The sequence below is a fragment of the Triturus cristatus genome, chromosome 3_2 (genome assembly GCF_964204655.1).
Source record: "Triturus cristatus chromosome 3_2, aTriCri1.1, whole genome shotgun sequence".
NCBI classification, from domain to species: Eukaryota; Metazoa; Chordata; class Amphibia; order Caudata; family Salamandridae; genus Triturus; species Triturus cristatus.
In genome coordinates, this window is record NC_140584.1 from 590062418 (window position 1) to 590081147 (window position 18730).

At 46.0% G+C, this 18730-nt stretch overlaps 2 protein-coding genes across 5 annotated transcripts in view; one reads left to right on the top strand and one right to left on the bottom strand.

The window, feature by feature from the left end:
- The window catches only part of LCK (LCK proto-oncogene, Src family tyrosine kinase), a 327731-nt gene that overhangs the window by 201501 nt on the left and 107500 nt on the right, over positions 1-18730 (bottom strand). The gene's annotated exons all lie outside the window — the stretch shown is intronic.
- Positions 5430-18730, top strand: part of LOC146857785 (myotubularin-related protein 9-like) — a 452543-nt gene continuing 439242 nt past the window's right edge. The window contains exon 1 of one of the 3 annotated variants that reach the window (XM_085648410.1): positions 5430-5706. The gene's annotated coding sequence lies outside the window, so the exon portion shown is untranslated. The remainder of the gene's footprint in view (positions 5707-18730) is intronic. The other 2 variants (XM_085648408.1, XM_085648401.1) reach the window with 2 other exon arrangements.

Consider the following 18730-nt stretch of genomic DNA (forward strand, 5'->3'; position numbering starts at 1 on the left):
ATCCATTTCTGCCAACTCATTTAGTAAAAGTTTGCCACGTTTATTTGTTTTTATATTTTCAGGAAACGCTGCCCGAGGAATATGGAGAGTTTCTTCTCCAAGTTTATCACAGAATAGGTTTATGCTTGAGTTGGAGATCTTGCAATTCAGGTCCCCGACTAAAATTATAGCCGCCGTTGGATCTTTCTCCCTGATACTCTGGCTATGCAAGAAAACCTTTTTTAAGATTGCATTAAAACCAGCTTCCGGTGGTATATAGACATTTATCAGAACCAGACGATTGCCAGTTTTAGGATTGCCAGACTCAAATAAGGTTACTACTTGGAAGAGTTTACTCGGATCCATATAGTGCACATAGTTCCAATTTATTCGGTTCGATAAGAGGCAAGCTATCCCCCCACTGGCATGTCCTTTTTTATTCGGGGTGGCGCTACCTTCCAATACATAATAATCTTTCCCTATTTGAATTTTATCGGTACACCATGTCTCCTGGAGGCATATTATATTTGCCTCCAGGGACAAAAGGAATGCCGTTTTCTCCGGACTGTTTTTTAAACCGGCTGCATTCCAGGATATTATAAATAATTCTTTGCTAAAGATGCGAATTAGATAGTTGTTTATTTAGGGATCTTTCTGCAAGAACTCTGGGAAGCCAATTCCATTGAACATTTTCCTCTCCGATATCAGATTGATAAAATGGCAAGGTAGGGTTAGCATAGGATACTAAACGAGAATCCTTAGACTTGCATATTTTTAACTCTGTAAGCTCACCCACCTTATTTATACTACCTGTTGCTGCTTGCAACAGAGAAAAGGGGGGCTTCTGGCGAGTTTGGGATTTAAGGATATTGTTTTGTCTAGTATGCCCCAACACCGGGATTACATCTATTCCTCTGCTCTGCAGATCTTCTGAGCGTTGCAGAATTAGATTGGCTACTAACTTGGAGTGGAACTTCACCCTAGTTATCATCCCCACTTCTGATTTTAATAATTGTACCCTATCTAGATCGGCTGATTGTATTAGTTTCAAGTTAGCAGATTCTTGAAAATATTTAAGCAAGAGGGATCAGTTCAGAATGCATTCAGCATCAAAAAGGGGAGAAAATTCTACCCATACGGTATCTATGCTTTTCTCCTTAGACTCTATTAACGGGACACCTCTTGCAACTACTCCCAAGAAAGATGTTGCTAGGGGGTTAAGTATTGGAGCTACTTGGCCGGAGGGGTTTTGCTCCTGTCCTGAAAATGTTGGATTTTTTGACCCAATTATATCCCTATTGATGGTAACTTGTTGGAAGAGGATATTTGTGTCAATTGTTGATGATGGGGAGGGGGGGAAGTAGATAATAATGCTGGAGTAGCCAAGGGCGGAGGCACAATATTTTCTTTAATGATCTTATTTTCAGGGTTATTATCCTTTTCAGCTACCACCTGAGTTTGATATACCTCATTGTGTAAGGGGGAATTAAGATGTTTTCTAAAGAGGATTTTCCTCCGCCTATTTTTTTCTATCCGTCTCAATAGTTTCCTCTTATTATTTCCGTTCTTTTTTATTATCACTGACTTCCCTTTATTACCATTCCCTACCGGAGTGGCGTCCACCTCTCTATCTCCTTCTCCCTGTTGCTTCTTAAAAATAGGAAAAAGGTCATTCCCAGTTTTTGTAGGGAGTTCCCCACAAAATTTAATTTCTGAATCATTAACTAAAGAACAATTTAGGGTGGGGGATGGCTGGGTAGCACTTGTTTTTACATCCTCATATACTCTATTTGGAACATTATTAACTACAGATAATTGATCTTCTATTCCTACCTCATCTGATACTACAGAGGAGGAGGACTGCTTCTTTTGGACTGCATCCTTCTCTTTTTGAGTGCCCAATAAAACTTTCAAAATTTGGGTCACTGTATCAAGTACACAGTCGGATCCCCCCACAAATTTTTCCAATAATTGTAAAATGGACGACAATAAGTGTTCTAATATATGGAGGGAATCAGAAATGGGTTTGTCTGTCCCCTGACATTGTAGTGCATTTATCCCAATCAGATTTAAATTGGGGCTTATGGAAAAATTTGAGTGTGAGGACTTGGAAGGGGTACTACTGTAAAGATGCAAGCCAGCATGGGTCGATGTTACCGGGGTTTTTAAGTCCATCTCGGCTTTGACCAGGTCAGTCTCTATGTACCTTTGACATAGGTCTTTGTCAAGGACCATTGGAGACAGACCATTGTTGAAAGAATCTTTTGTTGGCGATATATTTACTGTATGATGGGCCTCTTCGTGTGAAGTTTTCTCTATATGCAAGTTATCTTGTTCTATGTCTTTCTTTGTTTTTATGACTACTTCTGGTACCAGTTCAATAATATTTTTCATTGTAGAGAATAGGGGAGGAGAAAAACCACACTCAGAGGACAAAGGTGCTACTTTTGTTACTACTGAACTATTATCCACAATTACCTTTTTATTTTCAGGCATCTCTCTCGAAGTATTGGGTAATATGTCTGAATGGATAGCTCCAGAGTCCTTAATATCCTCCGACATATTGTCCGCCACTATAGCTTTATTCTTACCCCTTTCCCAAAGATTAAAAAGCTGGCAAGTGCTTTTCAAATTAGTGGCTTGGCTGAGCTTATTTCGGAGGGGATTCGATCTGGTTTTTGAGCCTGATCTTCCTACCAGTATTCTCCCAGACCTTAATTTCTTTGTCATCATCACAAACAAACAATGAGAAACGATAAAAAGTGTAGGGGAAATTACTATTTAGTGCATCTAGGCTGAAATACTTGGCAGTTTTCTCTAAGGTATAAATTTAATGAACTAATCCTAGGCCTGATAATCTATGTCTACAGAACCTCTCAGATTGTTGTAAACATTCTAAAACATTTCTCAGATGGGGCGAGGAGGTCACAAGACAGGTGGGGGTACTCTGGCCGAACAGTATGCGGATAGACAGATGTTAAGGGACTGGCCTAGCCTAGCCTTCTCGTGCCTCTGAGGGCCTCAGAGGGCCCGCCCTTGTCCCGGGCATCTCCCGGGCGCTTCCCGCACGCTCCCGCGCAGCGGAGCAGTGACCCGTTTGATATAGATTGGGTGTAGAGGGGGGCGTGGCCTACTGGGAGAGCGTCACCAGGTGGATTGGGTGAAGGAAACAGCAGGGACTCTTGGAAGTTGGAGTCCTGCAGTATTCTCGCTCGCAGCCCTGTCTACCAAAAGCCCTCAGTGCGATGTGTCCAGGATTCAGCAAACCACAGCACCGTGAAGCGGGACCCGGGAAGCGGGTCCGGCGAAAGGTAGCGCCTTACAAAGCGCTAGCTGTGAGCCTCAAGATGCTTCCTCAGTCCTCCAGCGTCAGGATCAAACTCCAGCACAACAAGTAGCAGTGGAAAGGTAACCGCCGAGGTTCAAAGTCCAGAATCTTTTCACTGATTGCAAGGGGGCGTGGCCTACAGGGAGAGCGTCACCAGGTGGATTGGGTGAAGGAAACAGCAGGGACTTTTGGAAGTTGGAGTCCTGCAGTATTCTCGCTCGCAGCCCTGTCTACCAAAAGCCCTCAGTGCGATGTGTCCAGGATTCAGCAAACCACAGCACCGTGAAGCGGGACCCGGGAAGCGGGTCCGGCGAAAGGTAGTGCCTTACAAAGCGCTAGCTGTGAGCCTCAAGGCGCTTCCTTAGTCCTCCAGCGTCAGGATCAAACTCCAGCACAACAAGTAGCAGTGGAAAGGTAACCGTCGAGGTTCAAAGTCCAGAATCTTTTCACTGATTGCAAGGGGGCGTGGCCTACAGGGAGAGCGTCACCAGGTGGATTGGGTGAAGGAAACAGCAGGGACTCTTGGAAGTTGGAGTCCTGCAGTATTCTCGCTCGCAGCCCTGTCTACCAAAAGCCCTCAGTGCGATGTGTCCAGGATTCAGCAAACCACAGCACCGTGAAGCGGGACCCGGGAAGCGGGTCCGGCGAAAGGTAGCGCCTTACAAAGCGCTAGCTGTGAGCCTCAAGACGCTTCCTCAGTCCTCCAGCGTCAGGATCAAACTCCAGCACAACAAGTAGCAGTGGAAAGGTAACCGCCGAGGTTCAAAGTCCAGAATCTTTTCACTGATTGCAAGGGGGCGTGGCCTACAGGGAGAGCGTCACCAGGTGGATTGGGTGAAGGAAACAACAGGGACTCTTGGAAGTTGGAGTCCTGCAGTATTCTCGCTCGCAGCCCTGTCTACCAAAAGCCCTCAGTGCGATGTGTCCAGGATTCAGCAAACCACAGCACCGTGAAGCGGGACCCGGGAAGCGGGTCCGGCGAAAGGTAGCGCCTTACAAAGCGCTAGCTGCGAGCCTCAAGACGCTTCCTCAGTCCTCCAGCGTCAGGATCAAACTCCAGCACAACAAGTAGCAGTGGAAAGAGGACGTCCGGATGGTGGGGGAGGCCTAAATAGACCTCCCCAGTCCTCGCGCACCGCACCGGAAGTGACGCCACCTTGCGCGCCTCACAAGGCTGGGGGGGAATCACCCCAGGGTCCCCGCCATGAGGGGGTGTGGAGAGCCCCAGTGGCACTAGAGGGCTGCCCTCTTTAGTGGCCCCCTAGCGGGGGCCTCGGGCAGCCGCATACTATCTGCAACCTTCAAACTGTGGTGAAAACTTTACAAATAGCCCATCTTCTGAAGCAAAAGAAGCACAGATACATGAGTTAGTACCTGGAGTTTTTTATGTTATGTTGAAATTGTCATGCTTGGACGATTCTGTCTAATAACTCAAGGCTGCTTACAACTCTTAGTATCTACTACTTAAAATCTTTACCCTGTTAGAAACAGTCTCTGCAGAACAAAAAAACGTATGTGGAACATACTGCTCACAGTTTTTAGGTCTCGGGACCATCCGGTCGGCAGACCGGAAGTCCGGAGATTTAATGACTTGGGAGAAGAGGGGCTTGAACCCGCCCCTCTTCTGCCCTGTTCTCCATTGGCTGGCCTCGTAAATGCTGGCCAGCCATTGGAGAAGAGGTCCCGTCACTCCAATCATGCCCCTCCTTTTCGGATCGGGGGGCGTGTTTTTTGCGAAAAGTCTCAAGGAGGAGACAACAGCAAAACACGCCCCCGAATCCGAAAAGGACGCTGCCTTGGTCGTGTGCTCGTCCGCTCCCCCTTCGTCCGTTGCTTGCTGGTTTAGCTGTGCCTGTCTCAGCAGCAGTTGCAGAATGTTTTACATTTCCAAAATAAAAACCAATCCCGTGAGAGCCGGTTGTGGAGTCCGCGTGGGTAACGTGGGCGCTGCACACAAGCGCCTTAAAATTAATTCGGGGTGAAAACCTATCAGACGGACACACTGGCGAACCGTTCCGCATTCAGCCTTGCAGACATGTCGGATATTGTTCGGCGCCTAAATGAGTGTTGCCATGGACTCGGCCGTGCTGCTTATTAACCCAGACGGTGCCCTTTGACTCCGGGGCCCAGCTGACGTCAGCCCGATGTGACTGGCATGGGTTGTTGCTGCTGCCTGCTGAATCGGCGCTTTTCTTTCCCAGAAGATTAGAAGGCAGGTGTCCTACCTCGCTTTGAGACCGGACTGTGCTCTCTTGGTGGCACTGCGGGCGAGGTACCAGGCTCGGCCGCTGCCAGATTCGGCTGGGAGTCTGTTCTGGCCAGTGAAGCCCGCAGTCCTGCTAATTCCTGCGTCTAATGAGTAATCCCTGCTCCCTGGATGTGCCTGGACTGCGGACGGGGTAATTATGAGGCAATCGCAGTAGGAAGAGTCGGGAGTAGCTTGCTGAAATGGGATGCCTTAATGTTGTTTTAGCTCGCAGCCGCCAAAGGATGCGCCGAATTTCACATTTTTGTCACTGTATTGTTGTGTCTCGCTCAGCACCAGTTGTTCTGCCTCTGTGAATAGCCTTTGTCGCGTGAGCCAGGGCGCTTTAACATTTGCTGCTTTTACAAATGTATCCAGCTAAAAAGTGATTTCCGCTGATCCAGTTAACTGCCATCCCCCCTAGAAAAACAGCACTTTAATCATTATTAACAGGCTTAGCAGCCTTCCCTTGGGAAACACTTTTATTTCCATAGCGGGGTGAAGAGGCAGACCCACATCGAACTTTCTGTATGACTGCACGAGGTAGTAAACTCTATTTTAGGTGCAGGATACTAGACATGTTCCAAGCTCTACCACAGGCCTGATGTGGTACCATGTGCTCATTGAGCCTCACATAACTTGCTCCCCTTTAGGGAAGTACACCAAAACTTTTGTATTTCCCCTATCAGTGTACAGCACCGACCAGCTGAATGATTTTATGGACTGCACTTCTCAGAAATGGAACAGTCCACTTGAAATGTTCGTGAATCCTACTCATACCCTCACTTCTGGAGAGAAGGCAGGACCCTGACGTAGCCCTCTAGTCGGAATTAAAATTCCAATGGGTCTATTGAGGTATTCGTTGGAAATGGTTCGCTGTTCTCTTATAGCCAGTGCAAAGGTCTTCAAGCTTTTTATGTTGTATCCCCTTTAAACAATCCAAAACCGGACCCAAAATGAAATAGCTGTTAAAGGTTTTATTTTAATCAGTATGTTAAATGTTTTAGTTCTTGAAAAAGCACAGTGTCTCCTGATGCCATTTTTGGCCCATTAGTGAGCCCCCAGGTTTGAAGATCCCTGGCCAGAAGGGTGCTGCTTTTGCCAGTCGATCCAGTGGTATAGTGATCACAAAAAGAGAGCTCACAGGCAGGAAGTTGTGGCATAACAGGAAATGCTGCAAGGCAGCGATTCACATATGTGGACCTTCTTATGTGGAACCGAGCGGGCCGTGTTTACAGTCAATATGTGTCTGCCTGCACTACGCATTCAAGTATAAATAATACTTTGTGCAGTGAAATGTGTGTTCACCTACAATAAGCACATTGTACAAAGAGAGCATTGCTTCCAGTCTTTGTATTTGGACTAACTTTATCCTGGTGCTTTTCTCTTATTTGCTGCAATATCACTCTACATCCCCTTGCCTCAGTTTGCACTTACTTTTAACAGAAATGTCCTTCCTTGTTTTTCTTATCACACTTTTTCCTTTTAATGAGTCATCCTGGAGAACCATCCTCTCTAAACTGTCACTGCTCGAAAGACCAATGTATTCAAAGGAAAGGAAAGCTAATGCGGACTATGAACCGTAATTGTAGTGTGCGGCTACTGTAAGCGCGGATATTTGTTATAATTGGGGGATATGTCCGTAGACTTGGGTCAGTGCTACTGTAGAGCTGGCTGTTTCTTGCAGCACTAGGCGGCCTGGATTTGACAGATGTCTCCTTTCTGAACAACTTGTGTCACTGAAAGTTCATCCAGCCATAAGCATCTGTGTGTTAACCAGTTCCCCGCCCAGTATCCTTGTGGGATATCTTACTGGGCTGTTGATTATTTTTTCCCCCTTGTCAGGTAAAAAAAAAAAAATAAATAACATTGTAGTAAGTAGTAAGTAAATCTCTACAGTATCACCACATGATCAGGTAATAGCTGTAAATATAAAAAGGCAGGTCGAAATTGGATGAAACCCCTAGATTTTAAAAGCGGTATTAAAACATTTTACGTAAAAAATCATAACATTTACTAAATAAAACCAGATGTGTCAAGGTTTGGGCAAAGCAACCGTCACAAGGACAAGCTTAAAAGTGCATGGGGATCATACTGACCCGGGGGAAAGCAAATCATTGTACTGATAGATCCCAAGCAAACCTTTATAAGAAATGAACTGTCCCACGGATGTCTAGCAGCTGTGAGGTATGGTTCGGCACCTGCTACGGTTTTCAGGAGCAAAAAGGATCTGTAGGTGTGTTTCTCCAGTGCCCTGGCTTCCCTCTCACCCTTCAGGAGATTTAGAAAAAAACTTTCCTTGAGGAGGCTCCCATCTCCTTTTTAGGTCTCGGGACCATCCGGTCGGCAGACCGGAAGTCCGGAGATTTAATGACTTGGGAGAAGAGGGGCTTGAACCCGCCCCTCTTCTGCCCTGTTCTCCATTGGCTGGCCTCGTAAATGCTGGCCAGCCATTGGAGAAGAGGTCCCGTCACTCCAATCATGCCCCGTCCTTTTCGGATCGGGGGGCGTGTTTTTTGCGAAAAGTCTCAAGGAGGAGACAACAGCAAAACACGCCCCCGAATCCGAAAAGGACGCTGCCTTGGTCGTGTGCTCGTCCGCTCCCCCTTCGTCCGTTGCTTGCTGGTTTAGCTGTGCCTGTCTCAGCAGCAGTTGCAGAATGTTTTACATTTCCCAAATAAAAACCAATCCCGTGAGAGCCGGTTGTGGAGTCCGTGTGGGTAACGTGGGCGCAGCGGCGCTATGACTGGCATGTGTAATTTATTGAATAATCCGTCTGATAGCCACAGAAACACGTGTCAGGTTCTAGGCTGCTGTGTCCACACTGTCACCCGCTCTGTGGGGTAGTGCAGTGAGCTCGACGCGCGCGCGCAAAGCAGTAAGCAGAGCCGTTTCCAACATCTATGTTCGAAGAAATTACAAGCAGCTGAGATGGAGCCGCCCTATTCTTCTCCCACACTTGCGAAATGTGTACTAAACACTGGAAGAACGACGCCGGAAGCCGTCACTCCACGTCTGCCGTCTGTTGCTATATCCGACGTGCCCACGCCAGGGAGCGAAGCCTACGTACGTGACTCCGCCGCGAGCCGCGACACCAGACGGGCTGCTGCAGGCACAAACACTCCAGTTTGCGCGAATTCCCAGGTTCGTAGAGAAGATGGCAGCAGCTGACTAGCCAGGATTCTTGCTGCTGAGGCAGGCGCTGAAAGGAAGTCAGAAACATACTGTTCCTCCCACCCATCCTTTTAACCTCTTCACACTGATTTCACTCCCCCAACTTGTGTGGTGAGTAGCGCTAAGTATACCTTTGCTTAGCTGACTGACAGCAAGGCCTGCCCTTCACCCACTTCCAGGCCTCACTTAAATCCTTGAAAGTGGAGCAGTTTTGAAAAGGCTGTGCCCCCTGGGTGGAAATGTTTGTGTAGTACCATAAAATGGTTTCAGGAAGGGCAGTTCCTCGAGGTGCCGATGAGGTAGGCGTAAGGATAAAAGTCTCGTGGCATCATTTCTTCAATAAGGCTGACTTGAGAGCCCATTCTTACGATTACAGAACTTCAGTAGACCAAATCGATACAGATGTGTGTAGAACTCTGTCTGAAATAAGCATCTTTGCTGTGCGTCTCCCTTTTCCCACTCTTTGCTTCTGATGTTTTTGATCTCTCCGTGGGTTGAGGCCTACTAACCCACAGCCACATATCTGTTTAAATGAAAGCTGTTTTCTATTAAAAATTCCCAAAACCGTTACTCTTGTGCAGAGAGTTTCTGCACAGCTGTGTAGAGTATAGATAGATGGCACTAGAGAGAAAAAAATATTATTTTGTCAGACACCGAAAACATATAATGCTTTAGAAGTGTGTATTGGCTGTAGAACATACACACCCTGCGCTGGAGTTCCCTTCTTTTCCACCTAGTCTGTTCACTGACCAGCCAGCACCACAGCTGCGTATACAAACAAAAGCCACTCATAGGTCAGGAAATAAGGTAAAATTTGACCCACCACTTCTTGCGTCATTTGTGCATCTGAATTGCTCTTTAGGTATGCTGCTTCTTCCAGGTCGTAAGGACTGAACCCTAGACAAATGCCCAAAAGGAGGCTGCTGCAAGTGAGGTACCGGGGGTGGGGATTTCCTTTGAAGTGGCTGTAACTGAGGAAGCTAAGGAGCTTCACTCCCCCGTTAAGAGGCCTCTGGAGGAGCTACAGCTCAAAATAGCTGTACAAAGGAGGCACCATCTTAATTTTGTGGTTTTATAACTGTTAAGCTCCCTCACACTGTACTCCTGAATGGAGAATCCAGATACTACATTAAATATACCTTGGTGAATTTTATTTTTAAGAATGTTAAAACTTGTATTTCAGGACAACGTATTTAGATGTCCATTTTCCATCCGACAAATGTGGAAGATTAGACAAAGGTGGAGCCAAGTGCCAAAAGAAATTCCTCTCCTTGGCCTTTTGCATTAGCGTTTACATTAACCAGTTCACAGGAGGAAATGTAAAAGGCTGCTGCCATGTGAACTTGTAAAGGGGATGCAGAGACAAGGGAAATGCAGAGGTGCTGTAGAGCGGGAGCACTGGAGGCTTTGAGACTGGAAAAGGTGGGGTGATGATGAGTGGGGGTGTGTGCAAGAGGGAGGTGCACAATAGCAGGTAAAAGACAGCTATTGGCATTGCTCATGACATTATTTTTGTTTATGTTTTAGTTTTTAAAACATTTAAAGAAACGGAATTGTTATTTACAATGTCGATAGCTTAATCTGCGTGTGGGTGCAAATGCAATAGGTCTCGCATTTGAGAGTGATTAAGCTATTGACATTGTCAATAACAATGCCGTTTCTTTAAATGTTTTAAAAACAAAGACATAAACAAAAATAATGTCATGAGCAATGCCAATAGCTCTAACTTTACCAATGCCGAGACCATTGCATTGTAAATGCTTGTTAACCTCTATCTACGGCATGAACAAAGTCACCTGTCTGTCCACACCTTCTAAGGCAAAGGTCTGTATTTACCTCACCATCATTTTTAACCTTGTTCTGGTGACGCATATTCAACGCAACAATTTAATTGGTGTCAGTCTAAATTCTGCCACAATGGCCACTCCCGCCACATTTCTTGGTGTTTTCAACTCGGGTGTATAACTTGTGTTGCTGTTCCTCTCAGGAGACATGATGCTCAAGACAGGAAAGTGCAGCAAATGACACTCACATGCAAAACGGTGATGGGGAGTATGAGCTGGTACAAGCATTGCAAGATGTAATTTCTGGTTCTAAAGTAGAAGCAAAATCACTTAGACCTTTGTGGCCTTGGAGTATTTTTCATAGCTTTTGCAAGAAATGCACAAAGGTGGTGAGAAATAATCTTCGCAGAACCCTAATCTTTGCCAGTCCACTGTTTCTGACCACCAATGAAAACCTGTAGTGGTGCCACGGGAGGAACATGCGTTCAATGCTGTTATGTAATGGAGGAAGAGGAGGCTCGCGGTAGTGTGAGGTCACTCATCGCTGGAGGCGCGCGCGGGGAAGCACCTGCCACATTTGCTGCTCTTGTTCAGGCGGCGCTTCATGTTGGAGTTAAAGATGTGCATCGTTTTCCTTCCTCTCTGTGTCACTCAAGCCAGGTCCAGCGTTGTTCTATTACATAATCTCTTTTTAAGCACGCAGTTTGTTTTTTCAAGTAGTGTTAATGTCCGCGCATTAGCAATGAGATGCCGCCGTTTGCATTTGAAAGGCTATCGCTGCCCCACCCAGCCATTGGGCTACTTACCACGTGATCGCCCACTAAAAAAAAGGCAACATTCAGGAAATGAATATTGCTTTACAATTCTGCCAACCACTATGACCATCTGCCAATCCTGGCGTTTTAGTCAGGAGCACGTACTGTGGGGTTTGTGGTTTTTCTTTTAACAGTTTCTGTATGGTTTAATGACCCCAGAATGCAAAGTAGTGTTGGCTAAAATGCCACAACCGACCACAGGAGTTATACATAACACTGAGCCATGTGTCAGCTGTGTTTTACAATTTTACATAGACTTCTAGACCAATTTATAAACTGCTTGTTTCACATGTACAACCAAAAGTAAACTGGTCACATCTTTTTTTGAAGGTTCACGCTTTCATTCACTTTAAGCCCTACATCTAGCAGTGTCAATGCAAATCATTTTGTTTATGGTGCAGTGGAAAGTTTTATATAGAGCTTCACAACAAAGGTACAACATGGACAGAAGCAACACAATCTTCCCTAAAGCAAAGAATAAATAAAGGACAGTTGCCAATAGCAGGAGCAACATCACACAATTCTCTGCCACACAGAGCATAGGCGCAATACAAGCAGCCAACACACTAGAGCGGAGTGAGGGGATTTAAAGGGCTGTTGTACGCTCTTAATACACAGACCTAAACATAAAAGAAGTGACAAACTCAAAGAAACAGGCAAACTTTCTTTCGAATTACCATACATTCAAGTACTTATACACGATGAGGAACCTTTATCTACCTAGCGTGGTTTGCTTCACCAGTGGGTTCCACATCAGATACTGAGAAGCATCCCAGAATACCACTGTTCAATGGATGTACGGTTTCCGAGTTATGGGTCCCTGGTTTGGGTGAGGTTTTGTGCCCTCATATGTCACAATTTATGTTCTCTCTAAATTGTTATACTTATTCTAAAATTATGTGAGCAAGCTAAAAAAGTGTTACTGATGTTTCCTTAACACAACAGTAAGAACAGGACAATCAAGCAATAGACACTGCTTATCCATCAACACGTTTCAGCATTCTACTATTGCCTCGAAGGAGTCTGGTGCCTTCCTCAAGAATATGACATAATGTGCATTTTGTAAAGCGCACGTTCACCTGTAGGAATCTTGGTGCTGAATAACAGACGTTTATTGTTACCCACTCCTTTTATTCACCTCAGATGGATGAAAGGCTGAGTGGACCCTCCAGGATTTGAACCTGTGACCATGAGGTCGAACACAGTCCCCTGCAAAAGACACATTAGTTTACTGAGCCATTAGACCCTATTCTCATATCAAATATTGTGAAAATCCTTGGTTCATGGAGCATCTTATGCAAGTGCATTAAATATATCCAATGTGTCATTTTTTTTTTTTTATATGATTGGGCAGTAACAGTGGAAAAAACACCTTTGTGATGTAGCAGCTGCACCCTGGGCAGAAACAGAGCAAGCTTCCCTCCTTCGGAAGACAGATACAGGTCAGACAGCTGCAGCATAAGCTTTCTCCATCGCAAGACCGGCACAAATTCACAAAAGCAGAACAGGAGGTTGAGGCTTCTCTTCCGTCTCTTCTAAAGCCTGGATGGACCTTCCACTTCACATCAGAGCCTCAACCTCTCTTCTTAAATGCAGGCAAGAGGTTGAAGACCTAATTCTTCGGCTAAGGCCTCTCCTCCCATTCGCTCCCACGTGGACAAGGCTAGCCTCACACACCTGCTCAGTGCCAGGACACCCTCATGGGTGACAGTGCACTATACATATATCCATAACATAAACATTTTACAGTGGCAGTGCAAGCTTTGCTTCCTCACAGAAGAGGTAAAGCATAACAGCTGCAAAGCAAGCGTCCCTCTCTCACAGAAGGCAGCAAGTGGAATGCTCCAGTGCTCACGGAGGAGATCCCGCAGGGCAGACTAGTACAAGCGTTCATCCCTCACAGAGCATATCCGCATGTCATGATTGACATGTAGCCTACAGACAGCTCTCTGGAGCAGGTGCTTACCTCACTGAGAGGAATGTAGCGGGGCACGAGTGTGTGATCATACAAGTTCTGACACCATTTTCAATTCGGTGATAATCCATGGCGGCATTCTGAGAGTCCTGCTGCTGTCAGTCGAAGTTCCGCTGTGTTTGTTGATCCTTTGATTTTCCACATATTGAGAAGTAGCCGTTACCTAGTATGTCACTGTTATTTGTAGCTGCCCATCGAACCCCTCTCTATGCTCCAGGCATGAGCACAGCTGCCCACCTTTTTAAAAGGTTTTGAAGGCGCACGTGCCTGGCAACTCTGCCCCTGTGCCGGACCTGTTAAAAATGTTGAGGGTTGCTAGTATGTCACTTCTTTTACTCCGGACATCATGGTAAACAGACGAGAACAGTGAAGTAGTTGGCGAGTGATCAGAAAGGAAGCAAATGCTAGTGTTGCTGAAGGAGGCGTGAGAATGTTCCAGAACTAAGATTTTCAACCTGCACTTATATCAACTCCATAATATCGACAACCATTATATCGTCATGGTAATTTACACCTATTTTTATATATACATCCTAAAATCCTCAGGAAGCTGTCAAAAGTAGCACAGTCCTATTGTCCTCTAAAGGTTGTCAAAAGTCTCTAAAGGTTGCCAAAAGTCAGCCCATATTCCTACGGTCCTCTGGAAGTTGTCAAAAGTCAGCACACATTCCTACTGTTCTCTGGAAGCTGTCAAAAGTCAGCACTCATTCCTACTATCCTCTGAAAATGTCAGCACACATTTCTACTGTTCTCTGAAAAAGTCAGCACACATTCTTACTGTCCTCTGGAAGCTGTCAAAAGTCACCACACATTCCTACTATCCTCTGAAAAAGTCAGCACACATTCCTACCATCCTCTGAAAGTTGTCAAAAGTCAGCACACATTCCTACTGTCCTCTGGAAGCTGTCAAAAGTCAGCACGCATTCCTACTATCCTCTGAAAAAGTCAGCACACATTCCTACTGTTAAACCAGATTGGTCGCACACTGCTACACCTACCAGGCGTGTTCCCCCAATGAAAATGGTCCCTGAAGGTCAGCGTCGGCGGATACACCTATGCTCGAGTGTGAATGCAAGTATGCGTGGCGTGTGCCATCCCTGGACACGTGTTTCGAGGTAGTTGCCTCTCGTCAGCAGGGAGTAGGAAAATGTGTGGGGTTGCTGTGTAAGCTGCTAAAATCGTTATCAGGTCTAGTACCTCTCGTAGCGCGCAGGTGCGTAACCATGAGTCCGTCGACTCCACCGGCTCAAGGGAGCCTGAATATAAAGTTAAACCAGATTGGTCGCACACTGCTACACCTACCAGGCGTGTTCCCCCAATGAAAATGGTCCCTGAAGGTCAGCGTCGGCGGATACACCTATGCTCGAGTGTGAATGCAAGTATGCGTGGCGTGTGCCATCCCTGGACACGTGTTTCGAGGTAGTTGCCTCTCGTCAGCAGGGAGTGGGAAAATGTGTGGGGTTGCTGTGTAAGCTGCTAAAATCGTTATCAGGTCTAGTACCTCTCGTAGCGCGCAGGTGCGTAACCATGAGTCCGTCGACTCCACCGGCTCAAGGGAGCCTGAATATAACGTTAAACCAGATTGGTCGCACACTGCTACACCTACCAGGCGTGTTCCCCCAATGAAAATGGTCCCTGAAGGTCAGCGTCGGCGGATACACCTATGCTCGAGTGTGAATGCAAGTATGCGTGGCGTGTGCCATCCCTGGACACGTGTTTCGAGGTAGTTGCCTCTCGTCAGCAGGGAGTAGGAAAATGTGTGGGGTTGCTGTGTAAGCTGCTAAAATCGTTATCAGGTCTAGTACCTCTCGTAGCGCGCAGGTGCGTAACCATGAGTCCGTCGACTCCACCGGCTCAAGGGAGCCTGAATATAAAGTTAAACCAGATTGGTCGCACACTGCTACACCTACCAGGCGTGTTCCCCCAATGAAAATGGTCCCTTGAGCATAGGTGTATCCGCCGACGCTGACCTTCAGGGACCATTTTCATTGGGGGAACATGACTGGTAGGTGTAGCAGTGTGCGACCAATCTGATGTAACTTTATATTCAGGCTCCCTTGAGCCGGTGGAGTCGACGGACTCATGGTTACGCACCTGCGCGCTAAGAGAGGTACTAGACCTGATTATGTTTTTAGCAGCTTACACAGCAACCCCACTCTCATTTTCCTACTCCCTGCTGACGAGAGGCAACTACCTCGAAACACGTGTCCAGGGATGGCACACGCCACGCATACTTGCACGCACTCTTGAGCATAGGTGTATCCGCCGACGCTGACCTTCAGGGACCATTTTCATTGGGGGAACATGACTGGTAGGTGTAGCAGTGTGCGACCAATCTGATGTAACTTTATATTCAGGCTCCCTTGAGCCGGTGGAGTCGACGGACTCATGGTTACGCACCTGCGCGCTAAGAGAGGTACTAGACCTGATTATGTTTTTAGCAGCTTACACAGCAACCCCACTCTCATTTTCCTACTCCCTGCTGACGAGAGGCAACTACCTCGAAACACGTGTCCAGGGATGGCACACGCCACGCATACTTGCACGCACTCTTGAGCATAGGTGTATCCGCCGACGCTGACCTTCAGGGACCATTTTCATTGGGGGAACATGACTGGTAGGTGTAGCAGTGTGCGACCAATCTGATGTAACTTTATATTCAGGCTCCCTTGAGCCGGTGGAGTCGACGGACTCATGGTTACGCACCTGCGCGCTAAGAGAGGTACTAGACCTGATTATGTTTTTAGCAGCTTACACAGCAACCCCACTCTCATTTTCCTACTCCCTGCTGACGAGAGGCAACTACCTCAAAACACGTGTCCAGGGATGGCACACGCCACGCATACTTGCACGCACTCTTGAGCATAGGTGTATCCGCCGACGCTGACCTTCAGGGACCATTTTCATTGGGGGAACATGACTGGTAGGTGTAGCAGTGTGCGACCAATCTGATGCACATTCCTACTGTTCTCTGGAAGCTGTCAAAAGTTAGCACTCATTCCTACTATCCTCTGAAAAAGTCAGCACACATTCCCACTGTTCTCTGAAAAAGTCAGCACACATTCCTACTGTTCTCTGAAAAAGTCAGCACACATTCCTACTATCTTCTGAATAAGCCAGCACACATTCCTACTGTTCTCTGGAAGCTGTCAAAAGTCAGCACATATTCCCACCATTCTCTGAAAGTTGTCGAACGACAGCACACATTCCTACTATTCTCTAAAAAGTCAGAGCGCATTCCTATTATCCTCTGAAAAAGTCAGCACACATTCCTACGGTTCTCTGGAAGCTGTCAAAAGTGAGCACACATTCCTACTGTCCTCTGGAAGCTGTCAAAAGTCAGCACACATTCCTACTATCCTCTGAAAAAGTCAGCACAGATTCCTACCATCCTCTGAAAGTTGTTAAAAGTCAGCATACATTCCTACTATCCTCTGAAAAAGTCAGCACACATTCCTACTGTTCTCTGGAAGCTGTCAAAAGTCAGCACTCATTCCTACTATCCTCTGAAAAGTCAGCACACATTCCTACTGTTCTCTGAAAAAGTCAGCACACATTCCTACTGTTCTCTGAAAAAGTCAGCACACATTCCTTCTATCCTCTGAAAAAGTCAGCACACATTACTGCTATTCTCTGGAAGCTGTCAAAAGTCAGCAAACATTCCTACCATCCTCTGAAAGTTGTCAAAAGTGAGCACACATTCCTACTATTCTCTGAAAAAGTCAGAACGCATTCCTATTATCCTCTGAAAAAGTCAACACACATTCCTACTGTTCTCTGGAAGCTGTCAAAAGTCAGCAAACATTCCTACCATCCTCTGAAAGTTGTCAAAAGTCAGCACGCATTCCTACTATCCTCTGAAAAAGTCAGCACACATTCCTACTGTTCTCTGGAAGCTGTCAAAAGTTAGCACTCATTCCTACTATCCTCTGAAAAAGTCAGCACACATTCCCACTGTTCTCTGAAAAAGTCAGCCCACATTCCTACTGTTCTCTGAAAAAGTCAGCACACATTCCTACTATCTTCTGAATAAGTCAGCACACATTCCTACTGTTCTCTGGAAGCTGTCAAAAGTGAGCACACATTCCTACTGTTCTCTGGAAGCTGTCAAAAGTCAGCACTCATTCCTACTATCCTCTGAAAAAGTCAGCACACATTCCCACTGTTCTCTGAAAAAGTCAGCCCACATTCCTACTGTTCTCTGAAAAAGTCAGCACACATTCCTACTATCTTCTGAATAAGTCAGCACACATTCCTACTGTTCTCTGGAAGCTGTCAAAAGTGAGCACACATTCCTACTGTTCTCTGGAAGCTGTCAAAAGTCAGCACTCATTCCTACTATCCTCTGAAAAAGTCAGCACACATTCCTACTGTTCTCTGGAAGCTGTCAAAAAGTCAGCACTCATTCCTACTATCCTCTGAAAAAGTCAGAACGCATTCCTATTGTCCCCTGAAAAAGTCAGCACACATTCCTACTGTTCTCTGGAAGCTGTCAAAAGTCAGCACACATTCCTACTGTTCTCTGAAAAAGTCAGCACACATTCCTACTGTTCTCTGGAAGCTGTCAAAAGTCAGCACTCATGCCTACTATCCTCTGAAAAAGTCAGAACGCATTCCTATTATCCTCTGAAAAAGTCAGCACACATTCCTACTGTTCTCTGAAAAAGTCAGCACACATTCCTACTATCCTCTGAAAACGTCAGCACACATTCCTACCATCTTCTGAAAGTTGTCAAAAGTCAGCACACATTCCTACTGTTCTCTGAAAAAGTCAGCACACATTTCTACTATCCTCTGAAAAAGTCAGCACACATTCCTACTGTTCTCTGGAAGCTGTCAAAAGTCAGCACACATTCCTACCATCTTCTGAAAGTTGTCAAAAGTCAGCACACATTCCTACTGTTCTCTGAAAAAGTCAGCACACATTTCTACTATCCTCTGAAAAAGTCAGCACACATTCCTACTATCCTCTGAAAAAGTCAGCACACATTCCTACTATCCTCTGAAAAAGTCAGCACACATTCTTACCATCCTCTGAAAGTTGTCAAAAGTCAGCACACATTCCTACCATCCTCGGAAAGTTGTCAAAAGTCAGCACACATTCCTACTGTCCTCTGGAAGCTGTCAAAAGTCAGCACGCATTCCTACTATCCTCTGAAAAAGTCAGCACACATTTCTACTGTTCTCTGGAAGCTGTCAAAAGTCAGCACACATTCCTACCATCTTCTGAAAGTTGTCAAAAGTCAGCACACATTCCTACTATTCTCTGAAAAAGTCAGCACACATTTCTACTATCCTCTGAAAAAGTCAACACACATTCCTACTATCCTCTGAAAAAGTCAGCACACATTCCTACTTTCCTCTGAAAAAGTCAGTACACATTCTTACCATCCTCTGAAAGTTGTCAAAAGTCAGCACACATTCCTACCA